Source organism: Lactuca virosa, chromosome 7, assembly GCF_052849685.1.
Source record: "Lactuca virosa cultivar CGN04683 chromosome 7, Lactuca_virosa_CGN04683_v6, whole genome shotgun sequence".
Taxonomy (NCBI): domain Eukaryota; kingdom Viridiplantae; phylum Streptophyta; class Magnoliopsida; order Asterales; family Asteraceae; genus Lactuca; species Lactuca virosa.
The window spans coordinates 34626060-34639375 of record NC_136432.1 but is presented as its reverse complement, the minus strand read 5'-3'; the positions used below and the strand labels follow the sequence as shown (position 1 = coordinate 34639375).

Below are 13316 nucleotides of genomic sequence, written 5' to 3'. Positions count from 1 at the left end.
CAAATTTCGGGACGAAATTCCCTCTAATGGGGGGATGATGTGACAACCGTCAAATTTCGGTCAAGTCAAAGTCAAACAAAGTCAACAAGTCAAACCGGTCAACTCCATTAACCCTTGTATGTTAGGGTTTACATTATACAATTCGCTATTTCAATGAGAAAACATCATTTGAAAAATTCATGTGTTTGATTTTCCTTAGCCTTAACAGTGCTAAACAACGAACCAAAGCGATAAAACACTATTGCACAATCATCGGGATTGTGTAAGACACTAAATCATGGCTTAACGGGGTTTATGGACCTTTCGTTGCGAAGCCGGACACTCAAAAAGATCACAAACGAAACCTCTCACAATCTCTTTCACTCAACCTCTCTCTATTAAAATCTCTCCCAAATCTCTCTCAAAAGTTCCTTTAAATTTTTGTAATCATTCGGGCCATCCCGACCCTTAACTGGGTCAAAAAACCACTTGAAACGGGGTAAAAACGGCTAAAATAGGCTTAAGGACCCAAAACTGAAGCTTCAGGACCAAAGTCCCTGTCATAAAGGAAGACGACACACATTTGTCTGTCGTAACCTTACGACGCGCGTGTTGATGACACACAATGAGTATCAAGGAATCCCCTGTCATAAAAGAAGACGACATGCATTTTTGCGTGTCATAATTTTTCCGGTTTTTCGACTACAAGTTCGTTTTAGGCCCGTTTTTCATCATTTTAACGCGGGATTTTCACCAAAAACTTTATTTTTACCGTTAGAACTCTAATTTTCAGTAATCCCCACGTTTTTAGGGCCATTCATACCAATAATTAGTGGGGGAGGTGCTTGAGGTGGAAAGATGACTTTACTTTACTTTATGTCACATGCCACCACTCACACCCACTACATGGCCAACTCTTCCCACTACATGACCAGCTCTTACCCACTACATGACCAACTCATACCCACTACATGACCAGCCCCACTCCTTGTCTAAGTATAAAAACCCATCCCTTCATACTTCTTTCATTCTCTCATTTTCCTCCAAGGATCACACTCCAAATTCTCTCTCAATTCCAAGACTTCCAAGGCTGATTATCAAGCTTTCTTCCACTCTTGGTAAGTATAATTCATTCTTCTTATGATTATTACACATCCTTCTATTCAAAATCATAAGAATCTTACACAAACATCGTCACCTTCATGTTAGGTTCTCGATTCGTCAAGGCATCTTCTAAGTGTTCTTGGGTTGAACACTTCTCTTCTCCAACATCCATCCTCTAATAACACATAAGGTGAGTTCATACCCCTATATTTTCATGTTTTTCTTAAGTTTTAAGGGGGGGAATACAAGTTAAAACACCAAAACACAACTAAACTCATTTAACAGTCTTCAACAGAAACGTTTAACTCCATTCACGGACTGTTTTGGTCAACTTAAACATTTTAGTTTTCAAAACTGTTTCAGACACATATAGTTTAGGTTCATACCTTTAAAATGACTACTTGCACATCACCATATGAGTTTTCTACGATTTATGGTGATTTTTACAAAACTGTCTATCATTTCAGAAACAAAACCGGACCAGTCTGTGAATATGAATATTTTCACACAAGTTGGAGATCACTAAAAATCATGAGAAAATTTATGAACAAACTAGACATACTTTATAAACTCTCAGAATTTGCGGTTTTTGATTTAGACATTTGATGATTTTTCTATAAATTTTCTTAGAACAGTAACATGCGTTATTACTAAAAAAAATACCATCAATTTCATTTACGCCTTGTAACTCGTTGAGCAAGGTATATATCATTATGTAATCATATATTATTACATTATATGTCATTTTGTCTTGGTAATTAGACATACATCAGAAAACAAATGGATTTTTACCTTCACAAGTATGGTAAATAATTAATTTTTATAAACAAAGTTTACATCCGTTATACACAAACATTTGGTAAACTATGACAATTATAGTTTATGAACACTACTACTACCCTTGTTGGGATAAACTATAATAGGTATAGTTTATGATACATTTACATAACAAACTATAATTTGTATTAATACTCTATTCTCGTTTAGCAGTTCCTAAACCAAAACTATTAATTATATTAGGTTCTACGCCATTTTGACCCGAACCGTCTATCGTACGACACACGCATTTCGTTTTGGGACTAATGTGAGTAATCTACCCCATATTTTATAATTTTCAATACTTTTGGGGTGTATCATGTGGTCCTAATATGTTCCAACTTCATTTTATTGTTTTATCACAATTGAGACATTGTTGGGACATTTATACGTGAGTCATTAATTGTATAACTATTGTTTGTTTACGCTACATGTACTTGTAGTGCATTACCATTTTTAGTCTAATCTCCATGACTATGCCCGTATTCTTGAGGTACGTTATGGACAATAATAGCGCTATTGGGTTGACCACCCCGCCTTGGGACGCTAAGGTGATTGATCGCACGTGGTTGAGTGTGTTTGATGATTAGATGCTCCATCCTATATATATATATATATATATATATATATATATATATATATATAGGGTGAGGACTTATTGTTGTTGTTATCATTTGTTAATCAATTTTGAATTTATAAACCGTTATCTCAAATACAATTGTTTGCCGACTTCAAAAGAAAACAAATTTCAAATTATAAATGTTTCAACTTCACAAATTTTCTCTACTAAAATTAGATTACTCACCAACTCTCGTAGTTGACCTGTTTTTACCCATGATGCAGATTTGAAGAATGAAGTTGATGAAAAATAGGTTGTGCCTTAGAAATCCACAAGACTATTTAAATTTGATGTAATAAATGTTGTTCGTATTTGGATTTGTATTTGTATGTTGTGGATCTTGTTTGCATACTTAGTACTTAATTGAATCTAATCATATTATAACATAGTTGTCATGAGACTTTGAACAATATATCACGCCTTGATCGATTCCGACAAGGATCGGGGTGTGACATCGACGGTATATGCAGCACGGGTGTGCCGGTTATTTGGCGTATGTGGTAGATACGCGGGTTAGAGAGCAGCTCTCAGTTTCAGAGGTCTCGGTGGTTAGAGAGTTTGCTGATGTGTTTCCGGAGGAGTTACCCAGAGTGCCTCCGATGAGGTAGGTTGAGTTCAGGATTGATCTAGTGCCAGGTGCGGCCCCTATCGCCAAGGCGACGTACCATTTGGCACCGCCGGATATGCAGGAGCTATCATCTCAGTTGCAGGAGCTGCTGGGTAAGCAGTTTATTCGTCCGAGTAGTTCACCCTGGGGAGCACCGATCCTTTTCGTCAGGAAGAAGGACGGTTCGCACAGGATGTGCATTGACTATAGGGAGCTGAACAAGTTAAAGGTGGAGAACCGTTATCCGCTTCCGAGGATAGACGATCTTTTCGATCAGCTGCAGGGTGCATCTTGGTTTTCCAAGATTGATTTGAGATCAGGATACCACCAGGTCAGGGTGAGGGAGGAAGACGTGGAGAAGACCGCGTTTCGGACTCGTTATGGTCATTACGAGTTCGTGGTGATGCCGTTTGGGCTCACCAACGCGCCAGCGGTGTTCATGGATCTGATGAACCGAGTATGCAGACCGATGCTCGATCGCTCGGTCATTGTGTTCATAGATGATATCTTGGTATATTCCAAGACCCGAGAGCAGCATGAGGAGCATCTCAGGGAGCTGCTGGAGGTTCTGCGGCGAGAACGGCTGTATGCCAAGTTCTCGAAGTGTGAGTTTTGGTTGCGAGAGGTTCAGTTCCTCGGACATCTCGTTAACCAGGAGGGGATTTTGGTCGATCCGGCCAAGGTGGAGGCGGTTATGCAGTGGGAGACTCTGAGATCTCCCTCAGACATCAAGAGTTTCTTGGGTTTAGCAGGGTATTATCAGAGATTCATTCGTGATTTCTCCAAGATTGTCGTACCCCTCACTCGTCTAACGAGGAAGGGGGTGGATTTCCGGTGGGGCCCCGAGCAGCAGAGGGCATTTGAGACCCTTCGTCGATGTTTATGCGAGGCGTCGGTGTTGACACCCCCGAGGGAGTTGAGGATTTTGTGGTATTTTGTGATGCGTCCATCACAGGCTTAGGGGCAGTCCTCATGCAGAGGGGACGAGTGATAGCCTATGCGTCGAGGCAGTTGAAGCCGCATGAGACGAGATACCCCACACACGATCTTGAGTTGGGAGCGGTGGTCTTCGCTCTCAAGATGTGGAGGCACTATCTGCACGGGGTCTGTTGCACTATATACACGGATCACAAGAGTTTGAGACACATCATGGATCAGCCGAACCTGAACATGAGGCAGCGCAGGTGGCTGGATGTGGTCAAGGACTATTATTGTGAGATCATTTACCATCCTGGTAAAGCGAACGTGGTTGCGGATGCTCTGAGCCGCAAGTCAGTTGGGTCATCGACCCCAGCCAGGTGTATGAGGATAGCGGTGGATTCTCCGCTGGTGGGTTTGGTCAGGGATGCTCAGATTGAGGGTATGAGACCAGAGAACTGGAAGTTGGAGAAGATTAAGGGCGAAAGCACCCGGTTTGTTCAGGATAGCCGCGGATTGTTGACCCGCTACGATCGGGTTTGGGTTCCGATGTCCGGAGGGGTCCGTCAGACAGTGATGGAGGAGGCTCATAAGTCTCGTTTTTCTATTCACCAGGGAGCCACCAAGATGTACCGTGATTTGAGTTCGAGTTATTGGTGGCCTGGCATGAAGCGAGATATCGCTTGGTTTGTTGAGAGGTGCTTGACCTGCAGGATGGTCAAGGCCGAGCATCAGAGGCCGCATGGTAAGCTGCAGCCTCTGGAGATTTCCATGTGGAAATGGGAACGGATCGCGATGGATTTCATCACGAAGTTGCCAAAGACGGCAAAGGGGTACGATGCTATATGGGTCATCGTGGATCGATTGACCAAGAGTGCCCATTTCCTAGCCATACGGGAGAGTTCGTCGGCAGAGAAGTTGGCCGACCTGTACGTCCGCGACATTGTCTCTCGCCATGGGGTTCCAGTTTCCATTGTTTCCGATCGGGATGTCCGATTTACTTCCCGTTTTTGGCAGAAGTTCCACGAGGAACTGGGTACAAGTCTGCATTTTAGTACGGCGTTTCATCCGCAGACTGATGGACAGAGTGAGCGGACCATCCAGACCCTCGAGGATATGTTGAGGGCGTGCGTCATTGATTTCGAAGGGAGTTGGGATTCCCACCTACCGCTTGTAGAGTTCGCCTACAACAACAGCTATAATTCCAGTATTGGTGCCCCGCCTTTCGAGCTGTTGTATGGTTCTTCTGAAGGTCTCACCCTAGAAGGGAGTGATCCGCTTCAGGAAGAGGGGAAAATTGGGTCCCCGTTACATTGGTCCGTTCAGCATTGTTACCAGGGTTGGCAGGGTGGCTTATAGGCTAGAGCTTCCGGAGGAGCTTAGCCGGATCCACAGCACATTTCATGTTTCGCAATTGCGAAAATGCATTATGGACCAGGAGGCAGTGGTATCGTTGGATGACATTCAGGTCGATGAGCGCCTGAACTATGTGGAGAGGCCTGTGGCTATTTTGGAAAGGAAGAAGAAGATTCTACGGAACAAGGAAATACCTTTAGTAAAGGTACAGTGGGAACATCGGAGGGGATCCGAGTGGACATGGGAGCCGGAGGCGGAGATGCGCGAGCATTACCCGGCATTGTTTATTCCAACGGACTTCGAGGGCGAAGTCTAGTTCAAGTGGGGGAGAGTTGTAACGCCCCGATTCTCAGGTATTGTTTAAATAAGATTTATTGGGTTAAGCTCTACTCGACGAATTGGTTGACCTACTCGTCGAGTAGCAACGGAGTGGGATCGCGTGTCAAGTGACCTACTCGGCGAGTAGGAGCTGGCAGATGAAACCCTAATTCCCGGGATTTGCACCTCTATTTAAAGGAACCTCAGCCTCCTTTGGCCTCTTTGCAGTCTTTGAGAGCCCCTTAAAACCATAATACGTGTGTGTGTGTGCCCATTGTGTGTTTGAAGCTTGAAGAGAGGATCCTTGGAGGGAAAAGGCTTAGAGGAGAAGGAGATTGGAGCAAGTAGAGTGTGGGAATCAACTCTTATCTCAGTTATCATCTTCTGGAGGTAACCAAATCGCCTTTTTCCTTGTGAATCTCTTCTATTGGTTGAGTTTTAGGGTTTTTGGTGAGATATTAAAATTTGGAAAGATGAGCTATGGGCTAGATCTGAGGTTGTAACTTCAGATCTGGACCCTCCTTGGATTCTATAAGCATAAAGTTTTAGTTTTGGTCATGATTAAGGTCCCTCTTGAGCATGGAGTTCCATTAAGAACTTAAAATAGGCATTTAGAGCCTTTATAGCCATGCATGCACGTAAAGTTTGCAACTTTACGTGATAAGCATGCCCTAGAAGCTTGGATCTGTGATTTGGAGCCACTGCATGGCTCAAAACAAGTCTGTATGGAAAAAGGACTGAATGGACTCTGCGAGTCGCAAGGTTGACTCGGCGAGTCACATGAAGATGGCCGTGGACTCGACGAGTCGGATGAACAACTCGGCGAGTCCGATGAAGATTACCATAAGACTCAACGAGTTGAAGAACAACTCGGCGAGTCGGATGAGTTTTCCCTAGGATATGTATGTGTGTGTATCCGTCGAGTTGCAAGGAGGGAACTCGACGGGTGGCCTTAAAGTTTGAACGAGAATCGAAGCAACTCGACGAGTCACCCCGATGACTCGGCGAGTTGGATTGTGCTTCAAGGAACTCGGCGAGTAGCCGAGGGTGCTCGGCGAGTTGGGGTCAACATGGACTGTTGACCTTGACTGAGGACTTTGACTTTGACCAGGGGTTGACTGGTGGGTTATGGAGTACCTTATAAGGTTAAGGACTTATGAGTATATTGTACTATGATCATAGGTGGTGGAGCCTGTGTCAAGTGATCCGAGAGTTGGGGTTTATCTTCCGAGTCGACATTTGCAAGGTGAGTTATCCTCACTATATCGATAGGGTCTACGGCACCAAGGCCGGCCCTTTAATTGTTATTGCTATGGTATGCTACATGTGGTTATGATCTGGTAGATTGGAATCAGGGTAGACAGTATGTTATGCTCTTATGATCCGTAAGGATTGGTATGTTAGTGACCTGCTAGGTCGGTACTCTAGTTACGAGAGGATTTTATGATTGATGATCAGTGTGATAGATATGTTTGATGTTTGTATATGCCAGTATATGATAGTTATGCGCACATGGTTATTTGCTTGTTGGTTGGGTTGAGGCGGTCCTGCTTTGTGCTGATGGTCAACATACCCTATGAGCGGTCCGGGGAGACTGCAGGCCCACGAGGCGGACCAGTCATGCCGAAGGCTCGGGATAGATTCAGATAGACTGTAGGCCTAGTAGGGCGGTCCAGTCAGGCCGATGGCCAGTATGCATGTTGACTGATTGATTGTTACTGATATAGCATTGTCAGTGTGGTATTGGTATTTTGGGGATAGCTCACTAAGCTCTCGGGCTTACAGTTTTCAGTTTATGGTTTCAGGTACTTCAGGAGATCATGGCAAGGCGAAGGCGTGACCGTACCGCTCCTCATCCTTATGTTATATTTTTGGGACACTCTGATGGATATTGATTTGAAAACATTTTTGTAAACGATACTATTTGACTTTTATTTATGATTTTAAAAGTTTAAATTTGGCGTAAAATTTATGGATGTTACATCACAGATTCAAACTATGGAGATCGGGCACAGGAGATGGAAAATTTCCTCTTTGCAAAGAACAAAATTGGCTTTGTTAATGGAAGCATCGAGATACCAAAAGATGAAAAAGAGAAGCAAGCTTGGAAACGATGTGATGCAATGATAAAAGGATGGCTCGCTACAGCCATGGAGAAGGATATCAGAAACAGTATCAAGTATGCTGAGACTGCTCGAGAAATCTGGCAAGACCTTTAAGAACGTTTTGGAAAGGAAAGCGACCCTAGGGCATACGAGCTGAAACGTGAACTAACCTTAATTCGTCAAGAAAGAGCTTCTGTTTCGGCCTACTACACGAAGCTGTGAGGGTTATGGGACGAGATACACTCCGTATCTCCTACTCCAAAGTGTACATGTGGAACATGTACGTGTGAGATTGGAAAAAGGTTAGCTGAAGCAAAGGAAAGAGAACAATTGTACGAATTTTTGATGGGATTGGAGGATGAATATTCCACTGTCAAAACACAGATTCTAACCATGAAACCCACACAATCATTGGGATCTGCATACCACATGGTGTCTGAAGACGAGAGACAGAGAATAATTTCGGCTAAGAAGAAACACATTCCTGAGGCGTCTGCACTACACACCAATCGATTCTCGGGACAAAAGTCTGAGAAGGATCAAGTTAATCAGCAAAACAAAGTGCAGGGTCAAAACAACAAGGCAAATCGAGCAACTGAAAATCAGCAATGCATTCATTGTGGAAGAACAGGACATGTCAAAGAAGGGTGTTTCAAGATTATTGGTTACCTAGAATGGTGGCCCAAAACGAAACGTGATGGCAGCAAGAGTATGAAGGGCAATCCGAAAGTAGCACATGTTCAGACAGAGACAAGTCATATTCCTGGGTTAACACCTGAACAGTATGCACAATTGATCCGCCATTTTTCTAATAGTGACGACCCCACAAAAACCACACATGCCACCGTTAACATGGCTGGTAAGAATATTTCAAACCAAACTTGGTTAATTGACTCTGGTGCTACAGAGCACATTACATCTGATGCAAACATGTTACAAAATAGAACTACATATGCTTTTGCTGCCCCTGTCACCATTCCTAATGGAGATGATGTACCTGTACAAGGAATTGGTAGTTCCATTCTACCTAATGGAATGAAGATCAATGATGTTCTCCACATTCCTGATTTTAAATGCAACCTGTTATCTGTCAGCAGGTTAAGTAAGGAACAAAATTGTGCGATAACCTTTTTCCCGGATTTTTGTGTAATGCAGGACTTACTCTCGAGGAGCCTGACTTACTCTCGAGGAGCCTGACTTACTCTCGAGGAGCCTGACTGGCGCGGGTAGGTGCAACAACGGTCTATATGAAATGGGACGGTTCAAGGGTGGAAGAATAGCTTTGATGGCATCAATTGACATGGAAGTGTGGCACAGAAGACTTGGTCATGCCTCGAAGGGAAAACTTCATGAAATTAGTTTTTTTAGCAATTTAAATTTAGATTCTGTCATTAAACATTATGATTCCTGTGTTAGAGCAAAACAGACACGTCTTCCGTTTCCAAATAGTGAAATAAAATCCATAGCTTGTTTTGATTTAATTCACTGTGACATATGGGGTCCCTATCGCATTCCTTCTCTTACAGAAGCTCGATATTTCCTAACTATCGTTGACAATTTTAGTCGTGCTGTCTGGGTCTACCTGATCAAGCATATAAATCTGATGCAAGTAAGTCTTTGGTCACCTTTTACAATATGATAAATACCCAATTTGGAAAAGGAATCAAAAGAATCAGAAGTGATAACGGGGGGGAATTTACCTCAAATTCTATGCATGAATTTTATGCTGAAAAGGGAATTGTCTTAGAAACTTCCTGTCCTCACACCCCTCAGCAAAATGGGGTTGTGGAAAGGAAACACGGGCACATACTCGAGATTGCAAGAGCACTAAGATTTGATGCCGAATTACCCATCAAGTTTTGGGGTGAATGCGTCTTGACAGCCGTATATATCATAAATAGACTTCCCTCCAAGGCTATTGATAACAAAACTCCATACGATATTCTCTTTAGCCAAAAACCTACATACGAACATATGCGTATTTTTGGTTGTTTAGTATATGCATACAACCATGGAACAGTGGGAGACAAGTTCGAAAACAAGGGAAGAGCATGTGTTTTCATAGGATATCCCCATGGTCAGAAGGGATACCGTGTCTATGATTTGAAAGATAAAAAAATAATTACCACCAGAGATGTTAAGTTTGTAGAGACAATTTTTCCTTTCAAAACAATAAATGGCAATCATGATTCTAGAACAAATAGTATCGATTTCCAAATTAACAAACATTGGGATGATTTCGAGCCTGTTCAAGACAGCACGACAGGTTCCACTGTCGATGGTTTGGAAAATCCGGCTGAACATGTGGATACTCAATCAAGTAATGACCAGAATGTCACCCATGATCAGCCACCTCAAAGTGATAGGCATCAACGCACAAAAACCAAACCGACACGATTTCAAGACTATCAAACAAGCCTACCACCATCAATAGACCATGCACTACCTGCTGCACCAAATGGCTCCTCTACGGTACACCCCTTATCCAATTTTGTTTCTTATGATAAGTTTTCGAAGTCACATAAAGCTTTTCTGTCAGCCATCACTTCACATGATGAGCCAAAGTTTTTTTATCAAGCTGTTAAAGATCCCAAATGGAGAGAGGCTATGCAGAATGAAATTAAGGCCCTTGAAGACAATGAAACCTGGACTCTCGAACCTTTACCTCCAGGAAAGAAAGCGGTTGCTTCGAAATGGGTCTATAAAATAAAATATAAGCCAACAGGAGAAGTAGAAAGATATAAAGCTCGTTTGGTGGCAAAAGGTTTTACTCAAATCGAAGGAATTGACTTCAATGAAACTTTTGCTCCGGTGGCCAAGCTCGTCACAGTTCGCACACTACTAGCTGTTGCTGTCAAGAAAAACTGGATAATTCACCAATTAGACGTCAATAACGCCTTTTTACATGGAGATATCAATGAGGAAGTATATATGGATATAACTCAAGGATTTGCAAAGGAGGGAGATAACAGAGTTTATAAACTAAAGAAATCCTTATATGGTTTGCATCAGGCGTCAAGAAACTGGTACCAAAAATTCACAAAAGCCTTACTAAACATTGGTTTTAGACAATCTCGAGTTGATCACTCATTGTTTATATTCAAAAGGGGTGCAATCTACGTTGCAGCGCTAATATATGTGGATGATGTAATTCTTATAGGTAATTCCAATGCAAAAATAGTAGAAGTGAAGTCTTATTTGGATCGACAATTCAGCATCAAAGACCTTGGATCTCTTAAATACTTCCTTGGGATTGAGGTAGCCCGAACACACGATGGTATTGTACTTAGTCAACGGAAATACACACTTGACTTACTGGAAGAAAGTGGTTTACAAGGATGCAGGCCTAGTACTTTTCCTATGGAACAAAACCTTCACCTAAATGCTTCTATTGATAGCCCAGAAGTAGATGTTGCTAAGTATCGTCGACTCATTGGAAAGTTACAGTATCTACAAGTAACCAGACCCGACATTGCTTACTCAGTCAATGTTCTCAGTCAATTTCTTGCTTCTCCTCGACAACGTCATATGGATGTTGCAGTAAGAATCTTGCGCTACCTTAAATCCACACCTGGTCAGGGGATTTTCCTTCCTAGTAGTGGAAATTTGAATCTGGTCGCTTATAGTGACTCAGATTGGAATGGATGTGAACTTACTCGACGATCCAGAACTGGATACCTCATTTTGTGAGGCAACTCTCCTATTTCTTGGCGCACTAAGAAACAGTCAGTAGTTTCTCGCTGGTCTGTTGAGGCGGAGTATCGTGCCATGGCTACAACAATTAGTGAGATCTTGTGGTTACGTTGGTTACTGCGTGATTTAGAAGCTGCACCTGAAGGGCCTACTCCACTATACTGTGATAATCAAGCTGCTCGTAATATTGCTAACAACCCTGTGTTTCATGAGCGGACAAAGCATGTTGAAATTGATTGTTACTTTGTCCGTGAACGGGTTGAATCACATGAAATAAAGCCTTTGAGCATTCACACCGACAACCAGATTGCAGATATCTTCACCAAACCTCTCAATGGTGAACGACTTCGTTTCCTGTTAAACAAGCTTGGTGCTCGTGATCTCCACACTCCAGCTTGAGGGGGAGTAATAAGGATAATGAGAATTACCAATTTATCCTTATCACCTTATCATATCTTATTTTTTGTTTTGTTTAAATCTTTATGCTTATCAATTCCATATTCAAAGGGATTATCCTGTATAAATATTAAAAGTTAATTAATGAGAAGATTGATATTGCCGATTCCAAAACTTAATATTATCATCCTACCCAAATTAGGTTACTGTTTTAAGATATTTTTCAACTTCAAGACTCTGGGACTAAAATTGCAAGACTAAACTATTACGGACCAAAAATATTATTTTGAACAACATCGGGGACCAAAACTGAACTGTTTCTTTCATACAGGTTAAAGAAACGAGTGGGGATACATTCCTTACAGGAGAGGACTTTGAAAACATAATGCTGGAGTTTATCGTGAGTTAGTTCAAAAGAACAGAAGGAATTGACATGTCAAAAGACAGTCTTGCCCTTCAAATACTAAGGGAAGCAGCCGAGAAAGCCAAGATTGAGCTCTCTTCTACAACTAAACATACATCAACCTTCCATTCATCACAGCTGATGCATCTGATGCTAAAACTGTGTGAAGGATGTTGGAATCACAACAAACTTTTTGGCGAATTTGAACTCATATACATCGATGGGTCTGAAATATGTGCACAATATCTATCACACACCTACCAAAGTTTATGTGACTCATTTGGAAATTAAATCAAATAAAATCAATCTCTTATTTAATCATATTAATCAGATTTATATTTTGCCTAAATATCAGCCTATTATTTATCACTTTCAGAATTCAAATTTGAAACATATAATCACACATACCCGATTCTTGCTTCCACTGAAAAAGAGCTTTAATCTTTTCTTTTCAACAACTTCCCACTTGTGTATCATCTTCAGCAATAATCATCTACAAATCAAACAGGTAGACACACATAATCATGTTGTGTTCAAAAAAAAAATCAACATCAGTTAATGTTGTGTTACCTTCATTCATGTTATCGTCCAACATCCAATACTCCATAACTTCGGTCGAACTTCAGAATGAGCGACTGAAATCGGTTTATACTCGATGTATATTTTAGCCGGAGCAAAGGTAGTCGGTGCTGGAAGAATTTTCTCTGTCACCGATGATTTTAGGGCAAAAGTTGAATTGGGTGTGTTGTGAGAAAGGGAGTGGATACAAGTGAAAATCAATTGCTTATTTGGTAAATGAAAGTCACAATTTTTTTATACATCTAATATTCCAACTGAATACATGCATGGAGTATATTTTTATTTTCATATTTTTACATTAATTTGTTTACAAAATATCAACCAACGTAATTAATCTATCTCATAATAAATGAATTTATACATAAATGTTTTTCTTAGTTATTTTCTAACAAATATATTCATTAAAATGTTTTTTAGGATTTT

The 13316-nt window shown here is 41.5% G+C and overlaps 1 long non-coding RNA gene across 1 annotated transcript in view; it reads right to left on the bottom strand.

The window, feature by feature from the left end:
• LOC145124114 (uncharacterized) overlaps positions 1–13049 on the bottom strand; it is a 30725-nt gene extending 17676 nt beyond the window's left edge. The window contains exons 1-2 of the long non-coding RNA XR_013715508.1: positions 12885–13049; positions 12723–12807 (exon numbers count right to left, since the gene is read on the bottom strand). This is a non-coding gene — a long non-coding RNA (uncharacterized LOC145124114). The remainder of the gene's footprint in view (positions 1–12722; positions 12808–12884) is intronic.
• Positions 13050–13316: the final 267 nt, after the last annotated feature.